The following is an 18,837-nucleotide window of genomic DNA, read 5'->3' as shown; positions in this document are numbered from 1 at the left end:
TTAAATAGTACGTTTTTGATGTATGTATATATTATTATACCACCGTTACTCCCTTTAGCTGTTTTCTCTTATGTTTGAAAGTGTTTTGAACCCGTCAGTGTTAGTAGTAGAGTTCTCCTACAATCTCCGTTTGTGCCTAATGCCAGAAATCACACTAACACTTGAATAAATTGCAAACGGGGCGACCGACCCGCGTACTGGTTTATTAATCACATTGAATTACATACATTTCACAATTCAGCATTTCCCACTAGATTATATTATTTCCATTAAATACCCCCACAAGAAGTACCCTAGCCATGAAATCAAATCAACATCGCACCGACTGTCTATTTCCTGCCCGACCACGTGGGTTTTCCCCGGGTACTCCGGTTTCCTCCCACAGTAAGACCCCTCGCGCGCTTCCATCCGTGCCAACAAGTGTGATTAATATAAGTTAGTACAACTTGTTTCGCAACTGTTGTAAAATAAATAAAGTTTACGTATTTCTGAAGATTATAAAGCTTTACGGTGACGAACTATCACACAAGCGAGGTTATTTGCTATCCCAGTAAAACATTCCCGCAATAGAAACAGATTTAGCAACAACAACAACAATGACGACAACAACAACAACAACAAAATAACGAAAACTGAACGTGTCTGCGCATCAAAGCTCGTCGCCTAAATGACACAACCGCGAACACGCACGTGCTTCGCAGGTATCATATAGCGCCACCTAGCGGCCCGCTCTACTATAGGAGAAATTAATTTCGTTCTTATTCCGCCTAGTCAAACGGAAGAAATTACCTGAATCTTAAGTCCAAGTTCAAACATAAATATCAATCCATTTAAGGTACAAAATATTCATCTTTATATTTCTCTCCCGGGTCATTGACATCCGAACATTATATTGTAATAAAATAATCAATAGATTTTGTGAAAAAATATATAAGAGTTGCTTCCCTTCATACCATTGTCATTATTGGTTTAAGAATTTTTGCTGCTTAACAAAAATGTTTCGAAAATTTATTAACATCCCGTCTTTATATAAAAAAAATACAATATTGATATAAACTGATGGATATTAGTTTATAGATATACTGCATTGAACTTATGATATTGATTACAAACAAAACATAGGTACTAAGAAGATATCCATTCGGCCATTTGATTCCGATTTAGCGTGCTGATAATATGATATGATATTAGTTTATAGATATACTGCATTGAACTTATGATATTGATTACAAACAAAACATAGGTACTTAGAAGATATCCATTCGGCCATTTGATTCCGATTTAGCGTGCTGATAATATGAGTCCCTATCATCCTTACTTTCTCATCGTCAACCACTGGGCCGTTTTCGAGTCCATCGTCATTGGAATGTTGCTCACTCATTCTGGTGTATTAGCTTTGTACCATGAATACTTGTCCTTCCTTCGAGCGCTTTCAATTCACCCAATACCGCGTGTTGACCCCTCGTCGATTATCTATATGCCAATCATTCCTGTTGTTGATGTAACTGGTTGAATCCCAAAGTCTTATGACGCCCACCATCCCTCTTCTTGTTGTTACTTGTTGTATGCCTATATCCGTGATGCCAATCATTCCTGTTGTTGATGTAACTGGTTGTATCCCAAAGTCTTATGACGCCCACCATCCCTCTTCTTCTTGTTATTGGTTGTGTCCCTATATCTGTGACACCGTTCATACCTGTTGTTATTACTGGGTGCATCACTATATCTGTGACACCGTTCATACCTGTTGTTATTACTGGGTGCATCCCTATGTCAAAGATTCTTATCATCCCTGTTATTGTTATCATTGGTTGTATTCCTATATCTGTGATGCTAATTAGGGATTTCCATTTCGGATGGAAATCACTATTGTTATTGTTATGTTTTTTCTTATTATTATTAGGGATTTCCATTTCGGATGGAAATCACTATTGTTATTGTTATGTTTTTTCTTATTAGGGATTTCCATTTCGGATGGAAATCCATTCCATTTCGGATGGAAATCCATATTGTTATTGTTATGTTTTTTCTTCTTCTTCTTATTATTATTATTATTCTTAACACTTTTTTTGTGAACAAAATCTCTCAAAAACGAATGCAGATAGAACGTTCATATCTTAGTACATGATAGACAATATCAAGCTTGTCGATCTTGGTGCAATTTTATGTTCATACGTTCAACGGTCAAGGTCACAGATCTATAAATAGAACATTTTTGGACGTTTTTTGAACTATCATAACTTCATAACGGATCGTTCTATTTCGTTCCCGTTCAGTGTATTATGTAGATCAGGGACAGAGCTAACTTTTCTCCATGCCATCTTATCAGAGAATATGTCAAGGTCATGAACCTCGCCAAGGGGTAAAGAAAATATCGAAAAAAAAAATCTCAATCTGAAAACTGTTTTCATCCCAAACGAAAGAGTATGATGCACTGAGACGAAATATGAACTTTTTTTGATCGTCGGAGGAAAAATGACGGAGATATGGCACTTTGAAAATTTCGAAGTTTTTCCCGCCAAAATTCAAAAATCGGCAAAAAATGACTAAAATTTTTTCAGCTCCTTCATTTATACACATACAGATTTGATATTTGGCACAACAATAGCATGTAAGAGTAGCTACAAAAAATACTATTTTTCATTGACCTTGACCTTCATTCAAGGTCAAATTATCAAAAAAACTAAAATTAAAAAAAATCTTTTGAGTCAGGCTCTTTTTCTGTTCGTTTTATTCCTTGAACAATCAGTGCATCTTGTAGATCATGGTCGGCACTAACTTTTTTCTTATACATGTTATCAAAAAATATCTCAAGGTCAAGGTCTAAGCATGAGGTCAAATCAAGGTCAAAAATTTAAAATTCAAAATTACTAATTTTTTTATATGAATCGGAAAGCGCATGATTAATCATGACAAACGGTGCAAGTTTTATGGTCGTGCGATAAAAAATGACGTAGAAATGGCACTTTGAAAAATGTTGGTTTTCCCGCCAAAATTCAAATTTGTCCCAAAAGTGCACTAAATTTCCTTTTACTCCTATATCTTTACACATACAGATTTGATTTTTGGTACAGTGATAGCTTGGACAAAGGGCTACAAACTTAATTGCTTTTCATTGATGTTGACCTTCGCTCAAGGTCACAAAGGTCAAATGATCAAAAATCGAAAATTTCAAATTTTCAAAATATTTTCATCGTATGTGAAAGAAAACGTTATTTTAAAGATGTTTGCAACGTTAGAAGGTCAACTGATCGGTTAAAGAAGGGAAGCGAAGAGAAAACGAATAGAAAACGAAGAGAATCGTAGGTAAAACGTACAAAAGCGTTCGTCAGAACGAGAACATGTCAGCGATCATTTTCTTGTTGGACGGGATAGACGATAAATGTTACAGGATACACGATACAGTACGGGATACACGATACATGGAACGGGATTCACAGTACAGTAAACACGATACAAGGTACGAGATAAACGATTCACAGTACAGTAAACACGATACAAGGTACGAGATACACGATTCACGGTTTAGTAAACCCGATGCAAGGTACGAGATACAGGGTACAGTTAACACGATACAAGGTACGAGATACACGATTCACGGTATAGTAAACACGATAGAAGGTACGAGATACAGGGTACAGTTAACACGATACAAGGTTCGAGATACACGATTCACGGTTTAGTAAACACGATACAAGGTATGATATACAAGTACAGGTAACACGATACAAGGTACGAGATACAGGTACAGCAAACACGATACAAGGTGTGAGATACAGGGTACAGTTAACACGATACAAGGTGCGAGATACAGGTACAGTAAACACGATACAAGGTACGAGATACAGGTACAGTTAACATGATACAAGGTACGAGATACAGGTACAGTAAACACGATACAAGGTACGAGATACAGGTACAGTTAACACGATACAAGGTACGAGATACACAATTCACGGAGGTCAAATGATACAAAATCTAAAAATTTAAATTCTTTTAAACCGGTTTATTTTTATCGTATGTGAAAGAAAAAGGTTATTTTAAAGATGTTTCCAACGTTAGAAGGTCAACTGATCGGTTAAAGAAGGGAAGCGAAGAGAAATCGAATAAAAAACGAAGAGAAAACGAAGAGAAATCGTAGGTAAAACGTACAAAAGCGTTCGTCAGAATGAGAACATGTCAGCGATCATTTTCTTGTTGGAAATCCCGTGTTTTGATCTTGATCAAATCTAGTTATTATTATTATTCTTAACACTTTTTTTGTGAACAAAATCTCTCAAAAACGAATGCAGATAGAACGTTCATATCTTAGTACATGATAGACAATATCAAGCTGTCGATCTTGGTGCAATTTTATGTTCATACGTTCAACGGTCAAGGTCACAGATCTATAAATAGAACATTTTTGGACGTTTTTTGAACTATCATAACTTCATAACGGATCGTTCTATTTCGTTCCCGTTCAGTGTGTTATGTAGATCAGGGACAGAGCTAACTTTTCTCCATGCCATCTTATCAGAGAATATGTCAAGGTCATGACCTCGCCAAGGGGTAAAGAAAATATCGAGAAAAAAAATCTCAATCTGAAAACTGTTTTCATCCCAAACGAAAGAGTATGATGCACTGAGACGAAATATGAACTTTTTTTGATCGTCGGAGGAAAAATGACGGAGATATGGCACTTTGAAAATTTCGAAGTTTTTCCCGCCAAAATTCAAAAATCGGCAAAAAATGACTAAACATTTTTCAGCTCCTTCATTTATACACATACAGATTTGATATTTGGCACAACAATAGCATGTAAAAGTAGCTACAAAAAATACTATTTTTCATTGACCTTGACCTTCATTCAAGGTCAAATTATCAAAAAAAACTAAAATCTAAAAAAAATCTTTTGAGTCAGGCTCTTTTTCTGTTCGTTTTATTCCTTGAACAATCAGTGCATCTTGTAGATCATGGTCGGCACTAACTTTTTTCGTATACATGTTATTAAAAAACATCTCAAGGTCAAGGTCTAAGCATGAGGTCAAATCAAGGTCAAAAATTTAAAATTCACAATTACTAATTTTTTATATGAATCGGAAAGCGCATGATTAATCATGACAAACAGTGCAAGTTTTATGGTCGTGCGATAAAAAATGACGTAGAAATGGCACTTTGAAAAATGTTGGTTTTCCCGCCAAAATTCAAATTTGTCCCCAAAATGCACTAAATTTCCTTTTACTCCTATATCTTTACACATACAGATTTGATTTTTGGTACAGTGATAGCTTGGACAAAGGGCTACAAACTTAATTGCTTTTCATTGGTGTTGACCTTCGCTCAAGGTCACAAAGGTCAAATGATCAAAAATCGAAAATTTCAAATTTTCCAAATATTTTCATAGTATGTGAAAGAAAACGTTATTTTATAGATGTTTGCAACGTTAGAAGGTCAACTGATCGCTTAAAGAAGGGAAGCGAAGAGAAAACGAATAGAAAACGAAGAGAATCGTAGGTAAAACGTACAAAAGCGTTCGTCAGAACGAGAACATGTCAGCGATCATTTTCTTGTTGGATGGGATAGACGATAAATGTTACAGGATTCATGATACAGTACGGGATACACGATACATGGAACGGGATTCACAGTACAGTAAACACGATACAAGGTAGGAGATAAACGATTCACGGTTTAGTAAACTCGATGCAAGGTACGCGATACAGGGTACAGTTAACACGATACAAGGTACGAGATACACGATTCACGGTATAGTAAACACGATGCAAGGTACGAGATACACGGTTCACTGTTCAGTAAACACGATACAAGGTTCGAGATACACAATTCACAGTACAGTTAACACGATACAAGGTACGAGATACACGATTCACTGTTCAGTAAACACGATATAAGGTACAATGTACGGTATTGATACATAATACAATACGGGATACATGATACATGGAACGGGATTCACAATACTGTAAACACGATACAAGGTACGGGATACACGATTAACAGTACAGTAAACACGATACAAGGTATGAGATACAGGTAGTTTACACGATACAAGGTACGAGATACACGATTCATGGAGGTCAATTGATACAAAATCGAAAAATTCAAATTCTTTTAAAACGGTTTATTTTCATCGTATGTGAAAGCAAACGTTATTTTAAAGATTGGTTAAAGAAGGGAAGCGAAGAGAAAACGAAGAGAAATCGTAGGTAAAACGTACAAAAGCGTTCGTCAGAACGAGAACATGTCTGCGATCATTTTCTATTTGGAAATCCCGTGTTTTGATCTAGATCAAATCTAGTGTTTTTAGTGTTTCGGTAACACTTGCCATTAACGCGGTACGCCATTTTGAATTAATCTGGCATCTGAGATATAACGTTAGTTGGACAAGGGGAGATAACTCGTACAAGGTTGTACGAGTTATCTCCCCTCGTCCAACTCTTTTGTTGAAATGTTATATCTCAGATGCCAGATTAATTCAATACTAGAATGTGGATGACCTATAAAGTGTTCTAATATATTTTTTTATGTTTGACCAAGCATTAAGGTCATTTTTGCTAAGTAGTTAAAAGCCCGTCAAATTGTCCATGGCAATTTCTAGTTTATGTTTTATTTGAAACTTTTCTTTAAATCTGTGGAATGACTAAAAACGATTCAAGTACATGTATTAAACCCCGAGTACAATTTTTCTACGTGTTTCAAACTTTTCTGTCGTGTCATTGTGACAAAATATGATAGCATAAACAAAGCAAATGACTTACCAGTGAGAGTTTTCACTAGTTATTTATCTATATGTTTAATTTATATAGTACAAGAGTTCTTAATGTTGTATAAATTATGTAGGCATTCCATATGCATATTTGTCTTTTATTCTGATACATACTGGTGAAAATTTCAATGATTAGTTGCAATCATCATAAAAAGAAAAAACAATTTCACTGCCTTATCACAATACCTTATTCACAATGGAAGCTAAATGCATTGGTTTAAACTGCAAAACCTCATTGAAATACAAATATGCAGTTCGCGATCAAAGATATTCTCGATATGTACAAGAATGGATGAAACCCCTGTTGGAAGCTGATGGTATTGCAACAACTGATGTTGGGGAGGCAAAGATGTGCCTAAAGTGTTATACTAGATATTTAAGGAAGCGTCTAAGGTCAGAGCCCATGGTAGATGACTCAAATACATATGAGTCTAAGAAGAGCAACTGCAATCATGTTAAGGAAGAAAGTGTCTCAATCTGTCCTACGGTTGATGACCTCTTTTTCACTCCATCATCTCACAGGAAATGTTGCCTTTGCCTTTCATATACTGAACAAACTGCCACAATTCCTGAAAAGGCTAGGTTCCAATTGATCTTGTTTCACAGGATATGGGACTCTAAGTCTGCGAGATCATGCGCAGACCACTTTATTGGGAAAGACTTGGATCCTTATTTTGCAATTACTGCTGCTGGAAGGGAAAAGTTGTTACTCTATCTTCCAGATAAATATAAAGAGGTGATCAATGATCTTCTGAGATTATCGTACCAACTTGGTAGTGGAAAGACATCCTTTTCTTTCAATCTGAAAAATATGGATGACCAAGACTGTCTGGCTGGGACTGGGTGGAACATGGAGCAGCTGCAAGAGCTTCATAGCCGATGTGCACATTTAATATCTTCCCAGTGTTTGTCAACAGAAGACTGTCTCCTCTTGTTTTGGGTCAAACTCAAAACGGACATATCCTATACACAGTTGGCATCCCTATTCAACCTGCATAAATCCAGTGTCAGTAGAATATTCCACAATGTTGCTCAATCTCTCGAGGCGACGATTGTTCTCTTGTATCTGGGATCTGAACATATTTCTAGAGAAAACGCCATCAACCATAACACTGCATTCACCAATACTTTTCTTTAGTGATAATGTCACAGTTGTTTTAGATGGAATGTACATCTATATTGGAAAGAGTGGCGATCACGAGTTTAAAGAAAAAATTACTGCAGGCAGAAAAAAAAGAAACTATATTAAATTCATGAGTGTAGTTTTCCCAGATGGATACGTCGTGGACACGGTTGGGCCATTTTTTGGGAGTGAAAATGACGCCACAATAACCAAGAAAATCCTTGACGGAATTGAAAGCCTGAATCCTCTCCTGCAGCCAGAGGACCATATCATCGTAGATCGTGGATATAGGGATGTTCTGAAAGACATCTCTGAAGTGGGATATGGACATCACATGCCATCCTTTCTCCAGCCAGGAAAGAGCTAGCATGCTTCTCTTCAAAAATCATAATTCTGAGCACCACCAACATGAAATTTAACCTGTACTGACAATATCTTTTTATCATACTGCTTTTTAGTAAAATGGGTATGGTGTTCATGGTGTTTGTAAAGAGAAGAGAGGTATAATGTGGTGTGCAATGTGTACATTGTTTGCATTTGTACTTAAAAGTGAACGGAGATATATCATAGACACCTGATATCTGATGTTAAGAACGCGTACATAATTAAATAATTCATAAATCAACAAAACATCATTCAAGAGGCACTAAAAGTAGACATTTTCACTCGAAACTGTAGCATGAGAAAAATCCCGTATTGACTCTCAGTACTTCCAGTACTTTGATATACTAAAAAAAATAGGGGTAATGCATCTTTGAATTGAAAAATGGCTCAATGGCCAGGGGTTTAGCTATACAAAATTTTGGCATTTGTTTATATGATTGGTAAAGATGTTTTTAAAAGTAAAAAGTTGTCTGCACTAAAATAGGAACATTGTTGAATAAATGGATATTAGTATAGGTCTAATTCGCAAAAAGAGCTGTCTTTATATTTTGAATTGTTCTCACATGAAAACAAAATGAAATACACTTTTATATAGTTGTTACGTGTTCGTAAGTGCACAAGATTAGGCTTCAAAAAGAGGGTATAGATGTCAACATTTTGTCTGAATTTATACATTTTTTTAGCTGTTATTGACGGGTCATGCTGCCATCTGGTATATGCTATTGATTAAAGCGCCACCTGTTGGCCAAATGAGAAAATGGTTTCCAAATGTCAAAAAGTTATGAGGAATTGATCATATTTGATGAATCAATCATTTTTAATGAAAAAGCTCTGTGGGCCAAAATCACTATATAGCTGCAACAGGTCTTTACGGGATTCCTATTATGAACTTGAACAAAGACATGGTCTCGGAATGATGTTCGCTTTTGTTCGTTTCCTGCAACTACTCATATTAACCATTTTTGTATACGATATACATAACATTCGTGTAGGTAACATGTGTAGGCCCAAATACATAGTTTACCCCTATGACCTCGAATGAAGGTCAAGGTCATCAATTGTAACATGCTTTGTAACCCTACAGACACAAAGCTTGGTGTATAAGCCTCCTGGTTATTAAAAGTTTTAACATATTTGACACGTGTGACCTTGGATGTAGGTCAAGGTCATTCACTTGAACAAACTTAGTAGAACATTGACCTAACATGCCATAGACCCTTTATAAGGTTTCTGCGCTTTCTGGTTATAGAGGAAAGTGCTGTTTTAATGCTTCAACATAATTATGTGAAGCGTGTGACCTTGAATGAAGATCAAGGTCAATGACCAGGCATAACTTGTGTAGACATTATATCATGCGATATTCGTAGGAAATTTCAAGTCTGTGTGTGAAATATGAAAGGAACTGAAACATCCTTAATTTTTGGCGGGAATATCAACAATATTTTGATACTGCACAGAGACATTGAAAGTAGGTCAAAGTCAACCAAACCAATATATTTTGTACCCGTCATCCCATACTACATTTGAGTGAAAAATGAAGTCTATGTGAAATATTAAAGGCGCTGAAACTTTTGTTTTTGTGGGAAATTGATCAAAAACCCATTTTTTCAGAGTGCCATATCTTCGCCATTTTTGATGCTATGCCCTTGAAACTTAGCATTTTTCCTTAGTTAGACCATGCTCTCTCGTATACGATTTTATTTTTGACCTTTGTTTGACCCAGTAGCGAACTCCTAACCTTGACATAATCTCTGATAACATGACATGAGAAAACAAAATAATTAATTGTGGATGCTGTACAACGAGCGGTTTGGAAATTATGGACGTGAAAAAAATCGTTTTTTTTAAATCGTTTTATAGCTCTGTGACTTTGACCTTGACCGTTACGAACGGGATAACCTTCGTGTGTCATGAGCCCGTAGTTGTCTATAACATACTCAAATATGTAGCTATGTTCGTTCTCGAGACTTTGTGGAAATAATAAAAAGAACAAGAATACTAAAAAAACACCAGAAATAAGAAAAATATGTTATCTGGGTAACTCGTACACATGACCAACAGATTACAAACTCGTGTCGACAGATTGACAATCCGTGCGCACAGATTGCGAAAACGTGCGCACAGATTGACAATCTGTGTGCACAGATTACGAAAACGTGCGCACAAATTACGAAAACGAGCGCACAGATAACGAAAACGTGCGCACAGATTGTCAACGTGCGCACAGATTGACAATCTGTGTGCACAGATTACGAAAACGAGTGTACAGATTACGAAAACGAGCGCACAGATAACGAAAACGAGGGCACAGATTACTAAAACGTGCGCAGATTACGAAAACGTGCGCACAGATTGACAATATGTGTGCACAGATAACGAAAACGTGCGCACAGATTGGTAAATATATTACCATGTCCCTTCGGGGGCTCCGTAATTTTGTTTTTTAAAGTGTGTCTTATTTAAACATCACAAACATGTACATACACCAAAATAGATCTTTCTCCTATCTCCTGCTATTTTGTTAATGCATATTTTTCCTGGTTTAATTTTCCTAAAACAATTTAAGTTACAAATGTCACTGCTTGATAATACAACAGACAAAATAGCGTTTGACACCTTCTGATATCGGCTACTGACAATTATACAAATATCATATTATTAGGAACGTATGAATTTGGTTGCGTACTCCTCACTGTTTGTCAACATGTCACCCGGTCACAGGTAAGTCATGAATTAAAGTTATCACAGGTTAGTAGTAGGGTTCCTTTGAACTGTAGCCAGGATACTTAAGATCTACAGTCTTTCAATATCCAGGTAGTAGCGATAATGCTTATTAGCAGCGACTCGGCTTCGTTGTACAAGTTCCACACTGTTTACAGATATACTGCTAGTTCATGGTATACGTATAATGCCCGGCCCTGTCTTGAACAAGTTATTGAACACCGTTACATGCAATCTTTCGATTTCAAAACGAAGTTCAACAACTACCGAAATTATGCAGTTGAAGAAAAGGAAGGGACGATCTCATCACTGGCATTAACACGTGCTATCTAATTAGTCAGTGATCTCGCAAACGAAGTCCTGTACATGTACCTGTAAAACAAAGTATGTCGAGATGACCCAAAACAATGCACCTGGTGACAGTCGATTATAAAATCGCATGACCTTTCAACCCTGTATGTAAATGAAGAATCTGGATAGGCTGAGGGAGCAGTTTGAAAAATGGTGTTTTGTTGGAGGAATTCGACGATGTGTTCACGGATTATTGTGATTTGGATGTAACATTCGTATTGAGTGACACGGTAGGTTAAAGATGAATGTTTCTAGATGACGGTAGTGTAGTATGCGCCGTGTCAGTTTGAATAAATGTGTTTTTAGTCAATTGAAGTGAGATGGGGTGCCGTTTCGCTCGTGGCGGAGTTGCCAACCTTGTACTTTACAGAGTACACATACCACCGTCATATAAAAAAAAATGAAAATCACATTTTCTATGCAAGCGCCTGTGATAATGATTATGTATGAAAACAAAGATTAATTTTGAAACCGTTGTCCTACGCCCGTTCTAATTTGAATAGTCTCGTGCAACAACAAACATTTCTCTGGCATGTAGGTAGGGTATAGGAACTGTACTTGCTACCGCCATTGCATGACCGTTAGAGGCGATTACATTTTTGAAGTCTTTCTCTCAAGTTCCTAAATAAATTTCTTCTTCCCAATGTCTCTCTTGGCACTGCACCGTTTTGACCTTCAGTTGATTGAGCATTCGCAACCGGGTTGTCTATAAAAATTGTACAGTCGGCACAACGATTTACACTTGAAATACAACCGTTTTCATTCCCTGGACTTTCAATCATAGGTGTCTGCATCTTGTTACTGTTATAGAAAAAAATATTAGCCCCTGGAGTAAGGACTGATGTTTTTCTATAAATGCCAATCAGATGCAAACGCCTCAATCGCAACATCCCGGTGAAATTTCCGGCAACACTCGGAAGGAGTAGATTTCCGAGTGTTGCCGGAAATTTCCCCGAGATGTTGCGATTGGCAGATGCCTGTGTTGCAATCGTATCGCGGATACGTGTAAAGGGGAGTAACTCCAACAGTGTACCATGCGGATTTCTTTCAAATTTCAGCGATGATACTGTATCATTATCAAGTATCTAGAAGTGACTATGTTTTTAATGAAGCTTATCAATCCACTATTAAATTGATTAATACCCTTGAGATTTAATGTGTTCCCTAAAATTGAACACGCTCAAAAGAAATTAGGTGTACAAACATACTGAGACATTACAAAACAAGAATATAGATCCGTATTGTTTTACCTACATGTATACGGAATTTTTTCTATAAATATTAACTAGATGCAGTCGCCTGTGATTTATTTCACAAATCTGACCAAAATTACACGAGACACATAAGATGTATGTCGTAGTGAGCAAAGTTTACTCCTGATTGTTAAACTAATAATATTAAATCTCTTCAGCTACTTGTGTGAACTGCCTTGTGGCTTACCATTATATTAGTAAAGCTGTAGCATAGTTGTAATTTACATTCAATTATCGGATAAGTCAGATTTATAATCACAGGAAAACTTTGTTTCACAGGGCAGAGGAGAAATTCTGAAACTCTCATTCACTAGCGGATGAGATTTTTTTTTAATAAGCCTTAAATAAACGCCTTTGCCTAACAACAACAACCCCACCCCCTTATTGAAAACTCTTATTCCCAAAATATCAAAATTTGCTATAATCATTTCATTTTCCGAAATTTTGGCCTCCAAAACCCTGACCAAAAAAAAATCCGGCATTACCTATAAATTTCTGACTCCCCCCCCCCCCCCCCCCCCCCTTTTTTTTTCAAATTCCTGGGTCCGCGCCTGTCATTTATTAGTCAGATAGTGTACTTAGTATATAACCTTGGAACACTGGCCAAGGTGATAATTACAATTTATCAAGATAACAATTTTAATTTCAAACTATAACATATATGAGCAATTATCTTTGATTCCTTGTAGGTAGGGATTGCCCCAATCACTTTGATAAAAGATAATTATGGTTGATATTGGTTTAAATGCCAGGAGTCATTTTCCTTTTCAGGAGAGAATGTCGCGGTGTTCAAACTTTATATGTTAAAGTTTGACATAATCTTTTAGGTACCTTAAATAGAATTGTGTGTTCAAAATACTTGCGCTGTGTGTTGTGTATAGTTTGTACCAGTCCCTGTGTCAATTGTACATGTGTATATATACGGTCAGCGAGTGAAATGATTGGTTGAGAGTGTCACTTTGACACTGCATGACCCCGCGCATACCCGTGCACGTGCAAAGCCTTGCTGGACCCTGTCCATGCAGGTAAGCCAAACCACACCACGCTATAAGACCAGCAAGGATAGACGTCCCGTAAAAACCTGTGTGCCTTACAGCCACAGTGTTAAAAAGGTAAGGGTATTAAAACAGAAATTATATAAATGAAGTATTGAACGTAATTAAACTATTTACTTTAGATGATAAATACGTCAATTTATTATAATTACAGTTTAAAAATATCTTTAATTTACATGAGGAAACGCATGTGGTCGGGTTCGGTAGAGTCTAAGCGAGTGTAAAAATATGTAAATTGTTCCAAGTGTAACCTAGAAATAAAATAGAATTTAATATAAATATGTTTAATAGATACCTGTATACATATTTAATACTTTAAAGTATTAAATAGGTTATTTAAATATACGTGAAAGCGTTTACACGTGTCTGTATAGTGTCGGTCAGGTATTGTTCTTTTTGTTTCAGGTTGCTGTCACCGTTCTGTTGGTACTGTTTTTTTAAACGTCGTATATATAATAAAATGTTTTTAACGTCGTATATACATGTATAATAAAATGTTTTCGTAAAGATAACCGTCTTGGAGCCTTTATTAACAGCACTTTGAATCATAAACCCACACATTGAAGCTTCGTTATACAAAGAAATGTCGTATAGTCTCGTGACATGTATACAATATACAATACAACACAATTACAATTGCACAAGAAATACTTTAAACTTAGATCTTTTATTTTTATCCGACAGGAATATGTACAGTGATCTAGTTTGGAATGTATAATTGTAGAATTCGACATACCGAGTCATAGATAAAAAATTAAAGGTACTCGTCGCCAATACCTTGAAACACAAGGGGCAAATTCTTTCATTATGTGATATACTAGCCCAAATTCCCGTTTGTAGATCCAACCAATCATACGAATGACAAATAGACCCATATCTACTACGTGATTACTATACATTGACACGCGTGTCTTGTACTTCATAGGACCGATTAAAATCATTAAATGGAGGTACTGAGATCTCTCTGGATCTCCTGTCTTCCTCCGATGGGTGAAATATAAAAAAAATCAGGCCAGAATGATCTAGGTTTGGTATATGATCATGACACACGCATTACCTCAACTGACTCAACTGAGGGCTATTTGAAAATAAACTCTTTGATAAAGTGTTGGATAAGCCTAACATCAATCAGATTATCAATATACATTGCATTGCTATCAGAAAATAAATCGCATTTCAAAACTGAAATCTCTGAATTTGCTCCGACTGGCGAAGCAATGTCGAAGTGTTTGAAATAGAATGCCATATTCAGTCACAGACATGGGCGTTCAAAACATCTGTGGGGTCCGTGCGCTGTATTGAAAGTTGGACAAGTATCATCCAGGAGCGATATAGAAACTTGTTCTTACCAGACTTCGTTTTCATTCACTTCCGTGGCTTACTGTGCCAGCCCCGGGGTGGGGGTTGTACACGGTGACTACAATATACGTGATCTAAATATATAGATCTAAACATTTGTTTGAAGTCAGAGTTACAAAGCATACGTTTTGGGTAACGGTGCTAAACCCAATACTGATATGTTGTCGCCGACGACGGAAAAGTGACGTCAAAGTCTTTTTTGTGACATTAAAAAACTTAAACCTGTATACCGAATAGCAACGACAAATGGATGAATTGGTGAAATTGATGAAATATAGAATACAAATAATATACAATGCAAATTTAAACACACTGAATACAAATGGGAAATATACAATATAAATGAAAACACATTGAGTTTAAATACTAAATTACTGAATAATGCAACGGTTGACAAGCTTAGTGGCTTATAGTTTTAAAATAGAATGATTTTTTGCTATTAAAACTGCGATTTCCCCTCGATGAAGGACAGTTTGTGCTCCTTGTAATCGTTATTGGAGGTTATTTCCCCTCGAGGTGCCCCAAGCGTCCAATACTGCACGGGTTTTCACAGAGCCAAGTCAGTATTCCCGCCACCGTCAAGCGAGAAGGACCTATCGTTTCGGTAAGATACTTTGATCGACATTTTCTCTGTTAAACATGTCTATTAGCCATTAATTAACTGAATTCACACATTGTTATCCTTCATTTCAATAAGTTGTTTTCTCAAAGCGCATGAATGCCGAGTTGTTGAATATGTGTGTTCCCGGCACTTGTCTTAAGTGTCTACATATTTTCCCTATATGACCCATTCTATTGACCAAGCTTAACTCGTATCAAACGAAAAAAGCACGTAGGCCTGTTGACGCCTAGTACGATAGACTTTAATTATTTGAAGAAAAAAAAACAAAAATTTATATTTTCCCGCCAAAAAAAAAAAATCTGCCGAAAGCGTGCAACTGTCGAAATAGCAACTTGAAAATATGATGAATCGTCTTAATTCACAGGCGTTTGAAGTTCTGACTGTCAATTGAGATATAATACCATATAAAAAATAAGGGTATTGGCCAACTTGGAGGCTCAAGCGTGACTGCACAAAAAATAGCAGCATTGAATGTCATGCGCATGCGTAGAGAAACCTATAGCTACAAATGTAGTTACATATTAGAATCACACTGTGGAAAACCACCAACTTTCGTATAATGCACAAACTTGACTGTCAAACCTCAATTGTGGTATAGTTTTGTTACTTAAAAAAAAGTGAAAAAGCCAAAAATCACAATGAAAATCGAGCTTATAAATACTCGAAGCAGACTGTTAACATGTTTTGTTAACAGCGATATATATCTGTATACTGTATTTGACCTAATAAGGGCACCCCTACCTTTTTCAAGGAAATAACTCTTTCGACTGAGTGTCAAAATGGTGTTCAAAAATAACAATTCATGTGAAAAATTTTGCTACTTTGTGTTCAATTTTCTTCAGCAAATTAAGTAACATTAATACAAGTTTTCGCCACGTTTTGTGTATTTCTACAGATGACATGTCGGTGCAAAGAGCAACCAAACACACAAATAATAACTTCCCATCTTTATTTGAAGTAAAAGTATTCTTGTTGATAAATAACCTGTTCAGGACAGAAAGCTAGTAAAAATACATTGTAAATCAATTATTGGGTCAAAGAAAACGTCTGATATGATCTGGGAAATCACCTGTGTCTATAAATAGAAAACAAAGAATTCCATTTGAACATGAATGGTGGAACACGTTCTCTGGTCTAAAGATCAGCTGTCATGGTTTACAAGTTTACAGGAATATTCAAGTGATGTTTTAAGCTTAATATATGACAATGAATAGATATTTTCATCTGGAATATTTTTATATTAAAATTTTTTTTTTTTAAATATTTTATCGTTTCCACAGCCTTGTGTATTCTGCTATAAGGTATAGTTTGTTTCATAAAACTTCAGAATAACTAATCTTAATAAGGGCACCCCCACTGTCAATTACCCGCGCCCTGCACAAATACGTATATTTTTATTAACAAATTATGAATTACAAGTTGGGTTAATTTAGTCTGATGACAAGCTATTCAATTGTAATTCTTAACATCACTAATTGGCCTTTAATTTTTGCAGGTCCATGACGGGGCGGAAGTCTGTCAATGGTACTGGTAGGTATTTTAATTATTTTGTTTCAAAATATCATCTTGGACAAATCTGTAGGGTCATAAATTTGTATTATCAATTTATAAAGGGATACTTTGGTTCAGTACTCTTTCTTGAAGCAATTACTAGTACAGTCTAAGGTCATTTGTTAAAATAAAAGGGTTATAGAGCTTTTTATTTATAAAATAATTACAGGGCTATTTCTTTATTGTACTATTCTATTTCGATTTTCAGTTTGCTACAATTTTACGTTTTTACTTTAACCCCATATTTTTAGAAAGTAATCATTTTAAGATTAGAAAATAACAGATTGTATATATAAATTGTCAGAGAATGAAAGATTTAAATTTTACTTAGATTAGAGATTAATCAAGTGTATTATTTTTTTCAGGATGGACATTAGGCCCTGCCGTCCTGAGGCCAATGTCAAAGCCAACTGACCCCAGACCATCAGGTAGATATATTTGTATTGCTACTTGTTAATTTTGTTTCTTAGACTGGCATTTTGATTATACTAGGTATTTTGGTGTTTGAATCTTGTTGATAAGGTATTTTGAACTTTGACCTACATAAAAAAATGGGTTCAATTTCTTAAACTTGTTGGAACTTCATTAATTTAGGGTATGGCTTGACCTAGGTGAGGCAATTTCGTGTACCAAAGTAGGTCACTACGACCTACGTATTGACCTTAGATTTCTGTTAGATATTTTTTCTAGATTGCCATAAGTATAAAGGTCATAGTTACTGTGTATAGCTAAATTTTCAATGTTCTTGTTCCTCGGACTTCTTTGTAGCCAATTTGCATCAAACAATGTTCAGTTTTGTTTTAAATCGTGCACCCTGTCCATCTCTTTAAAATTAAATACTGGTCACCAGTTGCTGAGTAGGGGACATTTCAGATTCTTAAAAAACAAAACCACATACTGGTACTTTAATGTGTTAGCATCAAAGCACTTTTTAAGTAAATAAAATTGAACAAACAGTGAATTGCCATGTTAATCTCTGGTAAGTTTCCATTAGTAAATTGCAATGCTATAGTGATGGTTCAGTGTTTTTCCTGCCTATATAACTGAGTGCGCCAAACAATCCCATTCCCAATTCGTTTAAACATTATTTTTTCCCAAAAACTTGAAAATTTCCAATTACGACGACTTTTCAAATCCGGAAAAAAAAATCCCAGTTTCGTTTTTTATAAAGTTTTTCGCACCAAATCACAGTCGGAATACCTCGGGATGTGCTTCATATGTGGTGTTGTCACATCTGAGGATTCCGAAAGTGATCAATCTATGTCGCAGTAATGCTTTATCAAAAAGAACACAATCTCGACCATGCTGTCACAGTTCCGTAAAGCTTAACCATTTGATGAGTGTGGTTGGGTTAAAAAAATTCCCAATTTATTACCCGTTTGCACTAAAAGTTTCCCAGTTTGGCAAATTGAATTTTCCCCAAAATATCCAGAAAAACACTCTGGTATATCACTATAGTCAATCAGTATTTTCCAAAATTGTAATAGTATTGCAGAAGTTAAAAATGCCCGCAATAGTTGGGCCTAGTCAATGTTCTATTCCGGATAAACACTTCGTAAACCCAGACCATTTATGTTTCCTTGATAGGACTGTCCACAGGCAAAAGGACGAGATCCTGGTCAGGATAGGTGGTACTCCTAGCTCTGTTA

The 18,837-nt window shown here is 35.9% G+C and overlaps 1 long non-coding RNA gene across 2 annotated transcripts; it reads left to right on the top strand.

Annotated features, from left to right (window-relative positions):
• The first annotated feature begins 13,426 nt into the window (after positions 1-13,426).
• Positions 13,427-18,834, top strand: LOC117332110. 2 transcript variants are annotated; one of them, XR_004533719.1, is made up of 5 exons: positions 13,427-13,713; positions 14,062-15,619; positions 17,133-17,167; positions 17,554-17,616; positions 18,776-18,834. It is a non-coding gene; the product is annotated as an uncharacterized LOC117332110 (long non-coding RNA). The 2 variants fall into 2 exon arrangements; XR_004533720.1 differs by having other exon boundaries at positions 13,499-13,713; positions 14,062-16,816.
• The last annotated feature ends 3 nt before the right edge of the window (positions 18,835-18,837 follow it).

Source organism: Pecten maximus, chromosome 1 (genome assembly GCF_902652985.1).
Source record: "Pecten maximus chromosome 1, xPecMax1.1, whole genome shotgun sequence".
Lineage (NCBI taxonomy): Eukaryota > Metazoa > Mollusca > Bivalvia > Pectinida > Pectinidae > Pecten > Pecten maximus.
The sequence above is the reverse complement of the archived record's forward strand: the minus strand, read 5'-3'. Positions and strand labels throughout refer to the sequence as shown.